At 30.3% G+C, this 17,310-nt stretch overlaps 1 protein-coding gene across 8 annotated transcripts in view; it reads right to left on the bottom strand.

Moving 5' to 3' along the window:
- LOC117169269 (nuclear transcription factor Y subunit alpha) overlaps positions 1-15,236 on the bottom strand; it is a 170,645-nt gene extending 155,409 nt beyond the window's left edge. For 4 of the 8 annotated variants that reach the window (XM_033355560.1, XM_033355559.1, XM_033355555.1 and 1 more), the window contains exon 1: positions 15,058-15,236. The gene's annotated coding sequence lies outside the window, so the exon portion shown is untranslated. Of the gene's footprint in view, positions 1-14,591; positions 14,993-15,057 lie in introns of those variants that run through there. The other 4 variants (XM_033355554.1, XM_033355562.1, XM_033355557.1 and 1 more) reach the window with 4 other exon arrangements.
- Positions 15,237-17,310: the final 2,074 nt, after the last annotated feature.

Genomic DNA, 17,310 nt, shown 5'->3' on the forward strand with positions numbered 1-17,310 from the left:
AATTTTATTGATTAAAGAACCCACAAAGTCTAGAAATTACTTTCATTTCACGACTAACCTGAAAAACAAATGTTTAGATTATTTAAGCAATTGGAAATTAGTTTAAAAAAATAGTCAAAACAAAACTTGGGGGTGAGAGCGAAGAAACTTAAAAATTGAAGAACAAGGGCCATCCTAATACATATATAATGTATAGTACAGTTAATAGCTAAAATGGGAGGAGTAATCAGGTATATTATATAGGTGAGAAGAGAAGGGAGGTCGGAATTGATTCAATTCAGCTGAAAAATAAAGGAGACTGCCTTGCTCAGGTCAAACACTGACCGCTGGCTCCATTCGGTTGCAGCGGCAGTTACAGTCCAGTCTTCGGGAACTCAAACCAAATTAGAGTTTATTGCAGCCCTTATAAGTTTTCCACCTGTAGAATCCTAAGGCTTAAGCAGATGTTCAACTTGCATTTGTCATTCTTGATGTTTTTATCATTATTTTTTCAGTATAAATTAAGGGTTAATGAAATGGTTTTTTAGAAATATGTTCTGAATAGTTTCAAGATAATTTCAAAATGCGATTTTTCGGGCCATCCTATCATGTATTAATTATTGTAACAAAATTTGTCATTTTACGTTAGAAAGATCTTTCGTTTGATGCGGGCTGTTTTCAGAAAATAATTTTTTCGCATTTCATATATTTCAACTATAGGAAAAAATTTTGACGAACTTTTCCTGGTAAAAAATATGTGACTTCAGTTTAGGGGTGAGTTTTGAATAATAGGGGTTGATTTTGGATAGATTGGTGAAGGGAACATAGAAAGCCCTAAATTAGCGCATAATTATTGCATGGATAAGTTTTCTGTTGTTTCAACCATTTTGATTGAGGGTAGGTTTTTGGGGATAGGGATTGATTTTGAAAACTTTTTTACATTCTCATTTTTCTAGAATAATAAATATTTTGTCTTAGAAATTTGGGAAATGATAGCGCACATGCTAACGGACGTACCCACACACTTTTTTTGTAGTTTAATTCAAAAAAGTTTAAATTTAGCAAAATGTGATTAATTTTCATAGCACTTAGGAATTAGTATCGATTTTTTCAGTGTTAGATTCCCCCGGCTTTTTTCCTAGGATAAAAAATATTTTGTCGTGAAAATCTGGCAAATTATAGCGAACATGCTAATGAACGTCCCCGCATCTTTTTTTGTGTTTATTTTTCAAAATAATTTTGATTTTGCTAACAACGTGTGAATATTTCGAGGTCATGTGTGTTACAATTCTTCCGAGCGTTACTTACAAACTACACAATATTTTTGACCGAAAACTTTGGACTTACAAATAATCATAGTAACTGATCTCCCGGAACTAACCTTATTTGCAGGCAATTAAAAAAGTTTATTTCATCAATAATTTTCAAATTATTAGAAAGGCAGAGATGAAAAACGACGTAACCTCCAAGTAATGCATAAAATCTTTATGTAGCACAATACATTTTTTTTGTTATTATCCCACAAAAAAGAGGGAATTGTACCCGGGGGAATTGTACCCGATTGACCATACGATGAAGTATCACATGCCCTTAAGAGAAGAAAAATGTTGCTTTTTGAATTCCCTACAAGATTATCATAACAATTTTTTGAAGTTTTTTGCAAAATCAAAATTTCATATTTTGACAGCATACAAAATTATGAAAAATCCATAGTTTGTCCACAAAATGGAATTTTTTATTCTCCATTATTTTTTGTGCAATCAAAATTTGAATTATCGATTTTTGAAGAAAATCCAAAAATTGATTATGATAATCTTGTAGGGATTTCAAAAAGAAATGTTTTTCTTCTCTTGACTTTTTTTCATATCGTGCGTTTCTCGTCTTCAAATTTTAATTTTCGGTTGATTAAAAAAATTTTGAAAACGCTATAACTCTGAGAATTTTCTGTTTTATCGAAAAAATTCATAAGGATAAATTGTTTCTTCTTTTCAATACTATAAATATCCGTACATAGAATTTTCAAATTCAGAAAAAAGTGGTCTCAAAAATTTTCAAAATGCGCTCACTTTTCGAATTTTTATCAAAAATGGCTGGTTAACGAACTCGTCCTTTATTTTAGGACCTAGAAAAAGTGTGCCAAAGATGGATTTGATTCGTTCATTTTTTCGAGAGTTATCGTGTTTACGGACGGACGGACAGACAGATAGACACCATCGTGGAAACCTGATTTTCGGATTCCGGGGGTCTCGAAACGTGGAGATCCGTTGAAAAAGAGTGATGTCAAATTTCCGACAATTCTAATACTTTCTCAATCATAAATGATGAGAATGTAAAAAATTACATCTTTGGTAAAATGACACAAGATATAAGATAAAGATTCTTTAACCCAAAAAATCTAAAATTTGGTTTGAAATAATTTCTTGATAAGACGCGTGGTTTTTGTTTTAATCGTAAAAAATAACATTATAAATATTAAAAATGGACTGTCTGGAGAAACGGCACAAGACAAATTAAAATATTCATAAGGGCGTGTGTTCCAAAACGTAGCCACAAAATTCCCTTCACCTATTTTTTTCATACGAAAAGCCGTTTTGTTAACTTTTAGCATACCAAAACTTTCCAGTTTTTTAATTCTCCAAAAAGGCTTTTTTCTCATTTATATTTTCAAATTCAAAACATGAAAAATAAACAAAAATTATGATTCAAAGTATTGAAAGCGCACTTTCTAAATCAAGGAATTTGATTCGCAATCTTTTTTTTTTAAATTAAAAACACAGAAGCTGAATAGTTTTAAGATAATATCTTAACAAATAAATATAATATTTAAAAAAATACTGAAATGTACAATTTTCAATTAGTTTAAAAAAAATGTAATATAACATTTCAAAAAAAAAAAAAAAAAAAAGAAATTGAAAAATTGAAGAAACTTCAAAAGAATATGATCAAATGCCTCCAAATTTAGGGTGAGTTTTGAATACTTCAAGATGAATGAAATAAAAACATTTAAAAACTTTATCGACTGAATAGAATTGAGTAAATTTAGAAGAATGTAAAAAATTTAGGATAAACTAATAATAATTTAGGGTGAATTCAAAATGAATTGCAAAAAATATTTTCAAATTTTTTTAAGCGGGACAATGAAATTTCGTCTGTTTTAATACCAATGTAAGTTACGAATTATAATAATATATATTTATGGGAATGATATGAAATTTCAGGGATAAAATCGAGTGCGAAGTACGAGATATGTGATGAGAATGTGGTCGTTAAAGCCGAAGGAGCTTTAACAAACGAGTCACGCGCTCAAACTTGCGAGTGCAGCGAGCCGCACGCGTAGCGTGCGACGAGAATGTGCCCGCGAAGCGTACAGATTTTGTTGTTATTTTTCAGAGCCCTAAATGAGCCTTTAATTATGGTATGAAAATATATTTGATAAAGTCGCTGCTTCCATTGGTTCCGCACGAGGCACTGCTAGCTTGAAGTCAATCTGGCAGTGCCAGACATTTTTTGAAAAAATTACAGAGAATTAAATTTTTTTGGCATTAAATGAACCCTTAATTATAGTATAAAAATAAATTGGACAAAGTCAACAATAGTCTCGTTTCCACACATGGCACTGACTGATTTGACAAAATGGAACTATCAGGTTGACGTACTTAAAATACTTTGTATGTCAAGCTCTGTCAAGTTATACCACACCGGAAAAAAATGTAACTATATTAGTTCAGTAATACCTGGGACTGATACGCTTCGCATGAATTAGAACTCAGTAGGTAAAAAAGTCGAACTGGATCTCTTCATTTAATTTTTTATTTTATCGGCTCGAATATAGAACCGACGCTATAGCAATACCGAATTACATCGATTAAGTAAGTATTGCAATGAAACAGTTCTTCATGTAGAACTCGCAACATTCATAAGTTGAATATCAGCTGCTCTAAAGCATCGAAACAGACACTGTTCGACTTTTGTTTCGCGTACGTAACGAAATTTAAATCACAGTGCGTCTATATAGATATAATCGCTATGCTGCGCTCCGTTCGACTCTACTGGTTCGAATGACGACGAACCAGTGATCCCAGATCTGAAACGAGGTACAGTCCGATACTATCACAGGTCTATGTCCGTGAATATAGTAGGAGAATATCAAATACTGAATATAGTAGGAGATGATTTGGATAAAACCTCAATTATTTGGTTGCAAAATTAATTATTTTGTTGAAAATGTAACTATTTTGTAAAAAAAAGTCCTCTTTTCTATCCGAAGTTCAACTACTTTGTCAAAATTTATTAATTTTTTAATTTGAAAATACATCTCTTTCGTTTAAAATACATTTTTGAAACTGACAATTAATCTATACCATTTTTGGTTGAAAAATCATGTATTTTGTTAAAAATTCGTCTTTCTTTGTAGAAATTAAATTTTGTTATGGAAAATTGACACTTTTTGGTTAAAAATTACATTTTTCGGTTGAAATATCAACTGTAAATATTTTTTGGTTGCAAAGTCGTTTTGTAGTAAATGCAACTATATTGTTAAAAATTAAAATCATAATTTTTTGGTAGAAAATTCGATTATTCACTTAAAGTTGAACTACTTAGTAAAAAAATTAATTTTTTCTTATTAAGGATTCATAATTATAGTTAAAAATTCAACTATTTGCCTTTAAATTGGATTAAAAACTCAGCTTTTTTGTATATAATACTCTCTTTGACTTTAAAATTAAATAATTTCGTTGAAAGTTCACGTATTTTGTTGGAAATTGACCGTGTTTGGTAGAAATTTAATCTTTTGGTTGAAAATTCGCCTTTACCTTGAAAATTTAACAATTTTGTTGAAAATTCGTTTTTTTTTTGTTCAATTCAATTTTTTATCAGAGTTTTTATCTGGAAATTGAACTATTCCATTTTTGGTTGAAGCTTTATCCTGTACATTGTATTAGTTAAAAGACCAATTATTTGATAGAAAATTAATTTATTTGTTTTCGATTCTGATTTTTTTTTTAATTGAAAGAATTTAAAAATAACATTTTTTAAATTGAATTTAAGGTATTAAAAATTGAAATAATTTTTTCATTAAAAAAAGAAAATTTCGTTAATTATTAGCAATATTTGACCGTTCATTTAAACCAATGATTAAAAAATATACAAACTTGAATAGAATGGTTCGAAATAGAAAGCCTTGAATTGTTAAAATTGTAATAAGCTAAATTTTAACTTTGAGTGCTACAATTTTAATTTTAAAAAAGATTCAAAATTAATTTAGAACTTGAAATTATTTCAAATAATTTGTAACACGATGTAGATTTTTGCAGATTTAAAAAAAAATAAGCTTTTTGAGAATTGTAAAATATTTAAAAAGAATAACAAAATTGTTGTGATTGCTGAGAAAATTAAAAATGATTTTTTATTCTGAAAAATTAATTTTAAGTATTTGAAAAGATTTTAAAAATTAAAAAAAAAAAGAATCAGGAGGATTTTAAGGCCATTGTTTTAATTTGCAGTTTTTTAATGTGAGGAAAAAATCTAATTAAAAAAATATATCAATTTTCAACCCAAAAGTTTACTTTTTAACAAAATAAATTAATTTTATATCAAACAATTGGCGTTATAAATTATACAATGTACAGAATAATGTTTCAATCAAAAATGGAATAGTTCAATTTCCACATAAAAACGATTAATTTTTAATCAATCCTAGAATAGTTATATTTTCATATACAAAAAAAAATCATTTTTAACAGAAAAAATGAATTTTCGACAAGGTTGATAAATTGTCAACCAATAAGATGAATTTTCGACCAAGAGAATTAATGATCTACAAAAAAAAAGACAAATTTTAAAGAAAATACATGAATTTTCAACAAAATTATTTAACTTTAAAGTCAAAAAGACGAATTACCTACAAAAAGGTGAATTTTTTAAGCGAAAAATATGAGTTTTCATTCAAAGAGTTAAACTATCAACCAAATAGTTAAATTTTCAACCATAATTATAAAACCTTGTTAAAAAAAGCGTATTTTTTTACAAAGTAGTTCAACTCTTAGTGAAATAATCGACTTTAAAAGGGAAGAAGATTTACAGTTGATACTTCAACCAAACAATTGCATTTTTGACCAAAAATGATACATTTTCAACCCAAAACATTAAATTTCTACCAAACAAGGTAAATTTCCAACAAAATACATGAAGTTTCGTTGAAATTATTTAATTTTATAGTCAAAAAGAGTGTTATCTACAAAAAAGCTGAATTTTTAACCCAAAAATATGATTTTTCAGCCAAATAGTTTAACTTTCTATCAAATAGTTGACTTTTAACGCCCAAAAGATGCGCTTTTTACAAAATAGTAAAATTTGTAACAGAAAATTTAATTTGAAGGCAAATAGTTGAATATTCAACTATAATTATAAATCCCTAATAAGAATGAATTAATTTTTTTACTAAGTAGTTAAACTTTAAGTGAATAATCGAATTTTGCACACAAAAATTATTATTTTAATTTGTAACAATATAATTGCATTTACAACAAAATGACTTTGCAACCAAAAAATATTTACAGTTGATATTTCAACCGAAAAATGTAATTTTTAACCAAAAGGTCTAAATTTTCCAGAAAAAATTTAATTTGTACAAAGAAAGACGAATTTTTAACAAAATACATGATTTTTCTATCAAAAATGGTATAAATTAATTTTCAGTTTCAAAAATGTATTTTCATCGAAAGAGATGTACTTTCAAATAAAAAAATAAATAAAAAATTTTAACAAAGTAGTTGAACTTTTGATAGAAAAGAGGACTTTCTTTACAAAATGGTTCCATTTTAAACAAAATAATGAATTTGTCAAAAAAGTAATTGAGTTTTTATACAAACGAGATGAATTCCAAAATCGCCAATTTCTTTCATTTCTTTCAAATGCGGATCAAGATATAAAAAAGACTATTATAATATTACATGATTATAATATTATTATTGATACTGTGTATATATAGTAGTATTAATATTTATATCAATTATATTTTATACTTGAAATAACGTAAACTTAAAATATACGCATATAAAGAGGCGCGCGAAGTATTCAAATCATGAGAATCGCCAGCATCCAAATCTGCAAATATTAAATTCCCAATTTCTTTATTTTATTTCAAAGCAGAAAGATATAAATAGAACCGCCGAAGTGTTCCGACCGGCAATCGTGCACCTTCAAGTTTCAAATTCAGAAGAGGAGAAATGGGTTGCGCGCGCAGCCCAGTCATGTACTTCGGCTCCTACTATATTCACACGGACATAGACCTGTGATAGTATCGGAGTGTACCTCGTTTCAGATCTGGGATCACTGCAACGAACAGCGAGGATCCTACGAATCTGTAAAGTAGGAGCTTCGCGTGAGCATTGCGCTGAGTTGAGGCGCCGAACAATATGTGTTGGGAAAAATTAAACAATAATTATTTAAATATCAAATCTCGCGCGCCTCAAATTTAAACGATGCACGTAAATAATTAAAGTAACAAACATCGTTCATACAATAAAGTGCGAGAGTTAAGGAGTTAAATAGTTAAGGATACAAATATGTGCGTCTAAATTTTTGAAAGTAAAATTCATTAATTTTTAAAATAAACAATTTTGAGCTTGCACATATGATCCGCTGGAGTCATTTTTATGGCAAAACATTACTACATGATAAATCTTCATTCAATTGTATCGACTCATCGTAAAAACTTGTTATAAACGTTCCTTAACTTTTAGAGGACGGGAAAATTTCCGTTCAAATCGAGTTTTTATTTGACCAAAAATGTATGCATAATTTCAACAGAAAACTCATTTCAAGTCTCCGAACTGATAGGTGGTCGATATATCGACCACTCCCGTCCGCAATTTAAGGCCAATATACAAAAAAAACTCTTTATGATATTTCAGCGTTATAGTTTGGTATACCCACATTTTTTGATTCGCTGAGTACGTAAAACATAGTGAAAGAAATCCTGAAGGCACCCTTGATCTTGAAAATAACCATCTCAAGGTCATTTTTTTATATCTTAGCATTATGGTTGGCATACCCATGTTTTTTTGGGGCGCTGAGTAAGAAAAAAATAATGCGAAAAATTCTGAACGCAGACGTGACCTTGAAAATCGAGATTTCAAGGTCAAGTGATACATTTATTTATTTGTTGCTATGTTATTTCAATCTTATCATATATCCCTTCATGGATGAAAATCACGGTGTGCAGCCTAATCCTGGATTAGATGATAAAAGTTCTCCTGATGATACTTTTAAGACATTTTGTGATGAAGAGTTCATGGATCTGATATATGCGCTAACGAATATTTTCGTACTGAGCGCATCAAGATAAATGTATAAACCGAGTTTTTAGTCCAACAAAAAAATTTATTGACCTTGGAATGACGATTATCAAGGTCAAAAGTTTCCAGGATGTTTCTCACTATTTTCCCCTTCAACGCACCAAATTTTGCCCGAAAACATCAAATAGTTAGTGTGCATTGGGTGGCCGATATTTCGAATATCCCCATCATCTAATGGTTAAACCAAAATTATTATCACAAAAAAAAATAAATTACATTAATTTTTAATAACAGTTGTTTTGTTGAAAAAAATCGACTTTTCGTAAGCATTATTTTTTTCTATCATTATTAGTTACAAATGGTGATTTCGCGACCCGGGTGCGCAGGATCATACACTAAGTAATTTAATACGTATTCTGCAAGAACTTTCAAAATTCAAATTTTTCCAATGCCCAAAATAACTCTCCATGGTGAGTCGACGACCCGTGTGCGCCTAATCCTTCACCAGGTCCTGTCAAACGTCGTCTGCGAGAACTTTTTAAAAATTAAAATTTTTTCAATAAGCAAAACAATTACAAATAGCGAGTCGACGACCCGGGTAAGCCGGATCGCGCACCAGGTCATTTAGAAGGTCATCTACGAGAACTTTTTGGAAATTTAAATTTGGTCCATAACCAAAACAACTACAAATGGTGAGACGACGATCCGGCTGCGCAGGATCAAGCACCAGGTAGTTTAAGACGTATTCTAAAAAAACTTTTTCAAAATTTAAATTTTTTCAACTCCCAAAATAACTCATCCACGAAAAATTTTCTGAAATTTAAATTTTGTTTATAACCAAAACAATTACAAATGGTGCGTCGACGACCTGGGTGGGCAATATCGTGAACCAGGCCGTTTAACATGTATTCTACAAGAACTTCTTCAAAATTCGAACTTTTCCAACATCAAAAATAGCTACTTATGCTGAGGCGACGACTCGGGTGCGCGGGATCGTGCACCAGGTCCGGCACCTGGGTCGTCGCCTCACCATTGGTAGTTTTTTTAGGTGGTAACAAAATTTGAATTTTAAAGATGTTCATGTAGAATTCGTGTTACAGTTCCTGGTGTACGATCCTGCGCACCTGGGTCGTCGATTCACCATTTTTAATTGTTTTAATTATTGACATTTAAATTTCAAAAAAATTCTCGTAGATGACGTTTGAAAAGGCCTGGTTCACGTTCCTGCGTAACCGGCTCGTTGATCAACCAGTTTTAATTGTTTTGGTTATAAACAAAATTTAAATTTCAAAAAAGTTCTCGTGAATGACGTTTTAAGGGACCTGGTGCACGATGAAGCTCACCCGGGCCTTCGACTCACCATTTGTAATTGTTTTGGTTATGGACAAAATTCACATTTCAAAAAAGTTCTCGTAGACGACGCTTGAAATAAACCGGTGCAAAATCCGGCGAACCCGGGTCAATGCCTCGAAAATGTTATTTTTAAAAATTAATCAATTTTACTTTCGAAAATTTCCACGTACGTATTTGTATCCTTAACTATTTAACTCCTTTTTCCCAATACATATTGTCTGGCGCCTTAACTCAGCGCAATGCTCACGCGAAGCTCCTACGTTACAGATTCGTTGGGTCCTCGCTGTTCGTCGTCATTCGAACCAGCAGAGTCAAACTGAGCGAAGCATAGCGAGTATATCTATATCGACGCACTGTGATTCAAATTTCGTTACGTACGCGATATAAAAGTGGAACAGTGTCTGTTTCGATGCTTTAGAACAGCTGATATTCAACTTGTGCATGTTGCGAGTTCTACATGAAGAACTGGTTCATTGCAATACTTACTTAATCGATGTAATTCGGTATTGCTATAGCGTCGGTTCTATACTCAAAACAGATAAAATTACAAATTAAATGAAGAAATCCAGTTCGACTTTTTTACCAACTGAGTTCAAATTCATGCGACGTGTATTAAGCCAAGGTATTATTGAACTAATATAGCTACATATTTTTTTCGGTGTAGAAAGAAGGGTTTTCCGAGTCCTTCCAACTGGGATTTTTTACAGTCACAAATTCAAAAAGTTGAAGCTCTCAAAGTTTGAATAAAAATTTTTTATGAGTTTTATAAATTGTTGTCAAATTTGCTGGTATGCGTCAAAGAAACTTGCAAATTATCCTGACACTTTTAAATTCGATTAAACTTCAAAAGGTTATATGCTTTTCAACATTTTGAAATTTTTCAAAAAAATAAAAAATAACATTTTTAATAGGTTAAGAAATATCAATCCAAATTTCCACTAGATATAAAATATATGTATTTCGAAACCATTGTCATGAAATTTCTTAATTAGACATAAGTTCCAAAAGTTGGATAATTTTCAAAATTATGCAATTTTGGCTTTTAAGAGATCCATAAGTTTAAAGCGTTGTTTTTAGTAGATTCTAACAAGATTGACAAATTATCCTGATGAAGCTTTTCAATTGGACAAAGTTATCGAGCACGAGTTTCGTAATTAGAGTGTAATCGTCAAAGCCGTAGGTGGTTTAAGAACCTTCTTTAAAAACAAATCGAACAAAATTTCAGTTACAATTTATGGCTGTAATTTCTCAGAAGTTTAAACCACAGTTTTTGATTTAATTTATAGTATTTACGATACTTGAAAAATGTAGTTAAAGTGTACGCATTAAACGTATGAAAACGAGTGCAAAGCGCGAGAGCGTACCCGCGCGCTCAAAGTTGGCGCAAAGCGCCGCACGCGTACTGAGAATGTGCCTGCGCAGCGGGTATATTTTTTCAAAGGGGTCATAAATTTCCTCACAGTTTCTCGTCAAAAAAAAAAAGAAAAGAAAAAAAACTGGTAGGTCTTTGGCAAGCCATTTCGAGTTGAATCCGCAAAAAATTAAGCCGCCATGAAAAAAATGGATGAAATGTTCATTTTTTACAAACTAATCAAATAATTTACAATATTTTTTTATTATGAAAAATAAGACAGCAAAGAGTCTTTGGAAAGACATTTAGAGTTGTTTCCGCAATTAAATTAAGCATATTCATTGAAAACTGATTATAATGTGCATTTGCTTATAAAAATTGTTTAAATGATTAACAATTTTTGTTTTTATAAAAAATATGATAGCAATGAGTGTTTGGCAAGACATTTATAGTTGATACCACAAAAGAAAATGAAGTCTGTTCATACAAAAGTCAAAATGAGCATTTGCTTATGAAAATTGTTTAGTAATTGGCAAATAGCAACTATTCTGAAATTATTGCGAGCGCATATTAATATGAGTCATATTTTATACAAAAGCTATGGAGTTAAAATAACTAATCAATGCAAATTACGAAAAAATGGATTTCGTTCATTAGTTTGTTTATAACGTTTTAAAAAATCAGTCTCGCTCTAACCCAATTGAAATTATTGAGTATTCTAATATTAAGTCACACTCGGTCGGCAACATCAAAATCTGTAAGGCTATACCACTTGGTGGACTGCAAAGCATTGTTTAGATAGGAGTTTGACTGAAATTAATTAATTTCGGCGAAATTAAGTAAAAAATCGTGATATAGCTGTGCTTTTAAGAAAGAAAAGCCATTTATTCCATTATTGTTGGTAATTTGGAAAATGTGCGATTAGGCAATCCATCACGCAAAATTATAATTTGCACTAATTAAGGTAATAACCTCAATTGCCGGCGACTTATGTCATAATACTTTTCGATAATAAGTGATTTTAAGTAGTTTCATACCAAATAAAGTTATGTCCAAGAGACTTTAAAGGATTTTAAGTGATCTTAGGATTTCTCAAGAGATTTTTAACGATTTCAAAAAATTTGAAAGGATTTTAAAAGAATTCAGAAAAATTGAACGATTTTGAAGGAATTTTACAGATTTTTTGAAGAATCCAAAAAGGTTTAAGGATTTGCACGAGATTTAATGTAATTTTTAAAATATTTTAAGGAATGTAACAAAATTCAAAGGATTTGAATTAACTGTACTCAATTTCTTAAGTTTTAAATGATTTTAAAGAAGTTGAAAGAATTTCCAAAAAATTCGGAAGAAAAGGATTTTAAAAAAACGTGAAGAATTTCTGAAAATTCAAGTGATTTTATGGAATTACTATATGGACTTGAATGGATTAAAAATTTTTTTTAAAGGATTTAAAAATAATTAAAAAACGTTTCAAGATTTACAAAAATTTGAAAAATATTTTGAGACAGTTTTAGTGATTTTAAACATTTTAAAGCTATTTTAAGAGACTTCAAGGTATTTAAAAAATCCAATAATCTAAGCATTTGTAAGAGACTTTAAGGAATCTACAAAAATGTTAGGAATTTAAGAAATTTCAATTGATTTTAGTCAATTTTGAAATTTTTAAATGATTTCAAAATAGTTAAAGGGAGTTCAAAAAAATTCGGAGGACTAAGGATTTCTAATAACTCAAGTGATTTTTAGGAATTACTAGGGACTTCGCAGAATCTTAAAATTTCTTTTCAAAGGATTTAAAAATAATTCAAAAAGGTTGAAGGATTTAAACGTTATTTTGTAAGATTTTAAGACAGTTTTAGTGGTCTTAAAGAATTCCGAGCGAGTTTTTGGAAAGTTATTTAAAAAGTTTTTTGCAAAAACTTAAAGATTTTAAGGATTTTCAAGAGATTTAAAGGAATTTAAGAATATTTTAAAGATTGTACGTGATTTAAATTAATTTTAATCAATTTCGAGATACTTCGAAAGATTTGAAATGATTGCAAGGAATTTGAAGGGATTAAAAAAAAGTCGAAGAAGTTTAAGGATTTTCTGGAAGTCTTATAGGATTTCTAAGAGTTCAAGTGGTTTTAAGGAATAACTAGGGACTTCACGGGGTTTTAAAGTTTATTTTTAAAGGATTAAAAAATATTTCCATACGTTTTAGTAACTTTAAAGAACGTAAAGCAATTAATTTAGAAGTTATTTGAAAATATTTTAAGTTATTTGCAAAATCAAAGATTTTCAAGAGATTTAAAGGAATTTAAGAATATTTTAAAGATTTTACGTGATTAAAATTAATTTTAGTCAATTTCGAGATACTTCGACAGATTTGAAATGATTGCAAAGAATTTGAAGGGATTTAAAAAAGTTGGAGAAGTTTAAGGATTTTCAAGAAGTCTTATAGAATTTCTAAGAAAGATCAGTCTTCGATAATTTTTTTTCTCAAAGTGCAAAAATAATCTCTTGACATCTTTAAAAAACACTTTAACGAAGAACCAAAATTCAAAAATTTTGAACGCCAACTATCCCACCTAACCTCAATCACGGCACATTATATATTTTTTTTGATGGATTGTCCAAACCGCACACTTCCCCAATTGCTAACAATAATTAAAGAAATGGCTTTACTATCTGAGCAGCAAAGTCATATCACGATTTTTCACTTACTTTCGTCTACAAAAATTAATATTAGTCAAACTCCTTTGTAATCAATGCTTTTCAGCCCACCAAGTGGTATGGCCGTATAGATTTCGACGTTACCGACCGAGTATAACGTAATGTTAGAATACTCAATTATTAGTTATTACATTCATTTATGGCCTGTTTTAATAAATTTGAAAGTTTTAAAATGAATAATGTCACTGAAAGCTTGACAAAAAGAATAAACTTTCTAGTTAGATAACAAAATTTTGTTTAATCTTAGTGAAATATCCGCGTTCACTCATTCCCAAACACATTTTACATTCCATAGTGTTAACAATAATTATTATATACATATATATGCAAAAACCCGTTTAAAAATCGAAATAAATCAAAATTGTTTTCCCCAAGCACCTGATTAATTATCGGCCTAAAAGTATTGCCAACGCCATAACTCGGCCATTGTCAGATGACATGAAACATTTATTCTAGAGGCCTTTATAGAAGTTATCTCTCTGGTAATTTATATTCAATTTTTAGTGACTAATAAGTTCAGTACTGCCTTCTGCCTAGCTGAGAAAATGATTTCTGAATTATCGTCAGACTAGAATTTACTGATAACAAGCAACCATTCTCTCTTTTGAAGAAGTTCAAAAATGCAACAGTTGTTGAGTTTGCTACATGGGTAGACACCGAATGTAATACTTGCTCAAGAATAAAAAATACAAGATACCAACCGATGGAATTTGTGTTTTCAGTTGTGAAATTTAACAGCTAAGTTTTTCCAAAAAAACGGCAGGCACATATCACATAATTATTGGTAATATGATATAACGAATAAATTAAATAATTCCATATTGAAATCGATGAATACGGTTAAGTAAAAATACTGAAAATAATCACGGCATCAGGAGAAATGCTAAAATGATTACAATTGTAAAATGCACATCCGGTTGAATGGAGAAGGACGGTAAGCTAAATGTCACTGGGAGCCAGTGGAGCACCTTGAGTTGTAGCAGACTTTAACTCTCGCAACAACGTATCGGATTCCTTCACCGAATCAATGTCAGTAATCGACGGCCCGAAGATCTCATGCAAAAATTCTCAGTTGACATGTATGTGATCTACGGAAAAATTTCACGAGCGTGATATGCGATTTTCTCTAGCTCGTGAGCGGCAACGTATTGCCATAAGGTTGGCGTAGATTAGATTGCATTATGCCTCTAGACAGTGAAATAATAATTGTCGTCACAAACATGGCCGAAGGTGCTTTTTACGAGGTCCCGAGAATGAAGCCGCGGTCTACACGAAATATTTCAACAAGAAGTGAGAACGAAATGTGATCCGGAATACAGCTGCACGAGTACCCCGAGTAGGTTTGATAATTTGTGGACTTACATTGGATATTTACGTTGGCACTTTCCCAATGATTGGTCGGCAAATTGAGGACCAATGGTCGACGATAGTCAGTCCTCGGCTCTTGTGTATTGGTGCTACTGAAGGGGGGAACTGCCAGTCCGATGCACCACTGCCAGTTAAACGCTCCGCTCCACTCAATCCCGCCCCCCCACCATCGTACTGAGCTTAGTTCGTTGCAGGTTCGTTCCTTCATTAACGAGTGTATTTGAATTTTGGACAGACGGCACCCTTCGAACCAGTGGTGTGAGAACGTGGATATCTTTGGCATGCGCAGTAGTGATTCTATGTAATTTTAAATCGACACCTTGCGTTACATAACCTAAAAATACACAGGAATAACTACTGTGCATGCCAGAAATATCCGCTCTCTGACACCACTGCTTCGATGTCTGTGAAGTTAGCACTACAAAATTTGGAAATGAAATTTTTTTCATGGAATATTTTGGTGGTACTTTGGTAGTTATAAGCATAGTGGTGAACAACCCCATGCATCGCCCCCCACTTTTCTGTTTTCTTGCGATCCGGAAGGGAATTGTCGGTTAAACTAATCCAACAGATGGCGCTACAAAAGTAGGTCTGTCTTTTCATTGAATTGCATTAAGAAAAAGCAAAAATAATTTAAAACTTGATGCTGTTTGCAAATAAACGAAAAAAAAAATGAAACAATAAGAGTAACTATTACTAATTATTTAAAAAAAAAAGAAAAATTCATGAAAATATGTAGTTTAATATGAATAAAATTTAATTTTGAGATTAAAGACCTCAATGACAAACATATTTAAATCATATACGTTATCAGAAGAATTAATAAAAAATATATGACGTATATCAAATATAAATATAATAATAATTAAAATATGTAAGACTACATCTTAAGTTGCACAATAAAGAATCTTTGTACCTTTAAAATCTTAAAAATTTCAAGTTTCGAAGAATATATTTTTATAAAGTAATAGTAATTGTAATTAAAATGTTTGAGGGAATAATTTGCTAAAACGTCAATGAAAAAACTAATAAATGAGAAAATGGATTTAGTATTATTTAATATAATGTATATATAATATAATATGTGTATATAATATAATATATGTATATCTTTTTTTCTTACATTTTTTGTGTTTATTTTAATAAAAACTGTAAAAAAAAAGGATTTAAAATTCTATAAAATACTTTATCGTTGATTTCTTCAGAATAAACGTTTCTCGGTTGAATAATTTGAAAATTAAAGTATTAACGTTATGAACGTTTATTAACTATTATTTAAAACTTTTACTGCAAAAATAGAATGAGAATAGAAAGGTTTGCACTTGTAATGGTTGAAAACATAAATAGCAATGAGCATGAAGCATTGTTTGTACGAATTACCAAATATTACTGACATCTGAATAGCCTAAAAATCGGCCGACGACTGCCGACGTTGGTCGACGTTTTTTTAACGTACTGACGATCAAACCGTAATAGTGGCGTATCTCTCCGACAGTAAATTTATTCACGAGTTTTAAAAAACTTCAATTCGGTTGAAAATTTACGAGTCGTCGATTATTTGCACGAACAAATCCAGAATACCCCACTGTGAGTAAGAGGAAATTCCCATTTTTCTTTCAGCTTGACGCTTCGAAGTTTTGTCTTTTCTAATTGTTTATTAATAATTTTTCTACTCAAAGTATGGAAAAACTGAAATTTTGTACATGACAATTCTTTACGCTTTAATAACTGATCAGGAAAACTTTATATTGTCTTAAATTAATCTGTAGGGACTCATAAAATACAAATAGTAATTTGTTTATCATTCCGTTTATTTGTTGCAAACAAATTTGATAAACAAATTAACAAATAGTCTTATTATCGGTCAAATTTTTTAGTTGCTAAAAGTACTTCAAATTAATGTAGGAATGACATTTAATAACAAAAATAATGTAAAAGTTTAGAATAACTATTGTTATAAACAATTCTTGTGGCAAAATATAAGAATTTGAGATTTTTAAAATTATTATTTCCTTCAAACGCAAGAAATACTGCAGGTATTCCTTAAAACAATAAAAATTTAATAATATTTGATAAAATATAACAATTATAATTTTTGTAAACACATTAGATAAACAAATTCAAAATTTTGGTCCTTTCACATAAAATTTTTTTTTTACACTGGAAATGTTTTAAGCTGTTGGACGAATAACTGCTAGTCACAAAAATATTTGAGAAGTTAACAATTACCATTGTTATAAATAATTC

This window comes from Belonocnema kinseyi, chromosome 3, assembly GCF_010883055.1.
Source record: "Belonocnema kinseyi isolate 2016_QV_RU_SX_M_011 chromosome 3, B_treatae_v1, whole genome shotgun sequence".
Taxonomy (NCBI): domain Eukaryota; kingdom Metazoa; phylum Arthropoda; class Insecta; order Hymenoptera; family Cynipidae; genus Belonocnema; species Belonocnema kinseyi.